This window comes from Sinocyclocheilus anshuiensis, unplaced genomic scaffold, assembly GCF_001515605.1.
Source record: "Sinocyclocheilus anshuiensis isolate Anshui unplaced genomic scaffold, SAMN03320099.WGS_v1.1 scaffold1891, whole genome shotgun sequence".
Taxonomy (NCBI): Eukaryota; Metazoa; Chordata; class Actinopteri; order Cypriniformes; family Cyprinidae; genus Sinocyclocheilus; species Sinocyclocheilus anshuiensis.
In genome coordinates, this window is record NW_015549560.1 from 94328 (window position 1) to 94552 (window position 225).

Consider the following 225-nt stretch of genomic DNA (forward strand, 5'->3'; position numbering starts at 1 on the left):
CTCATATGGTTTAAAACGCATGATTTCAGTGCGATAAACATGATGATCAGAACCAAAACTGATGTTTTTAGCAGATACGAGTTGTAAAGGCGCAGCTCTATTCTGGAAAAGGGGGCGGGGAGCAGCAGCTCATTTGCATTTAAAGACACAGGCCCGAAAAAAAACAGCGTGTTTCTGCTTCCACTCAAAATAGGCATTTTCAAAATGATATAATAAATGATCTGT

At 39.6% G+C, this 225-nt stretch overlaps 1 protein-coding gene across 1 annotated transcript in view; it reads right to left on the bottom strand.

Moving 5' to 3' along the window:
- Window positions 1-225, bottom strand: part of LOC107657148 (connector enhancer of kinase suppressor of ras 3-like) — a 65951-nt gene that overhangs the window by 65198 nt on the left and 528 nt on the right. The gene's annotated exons all lie outside the window — the stretch shown is intronic.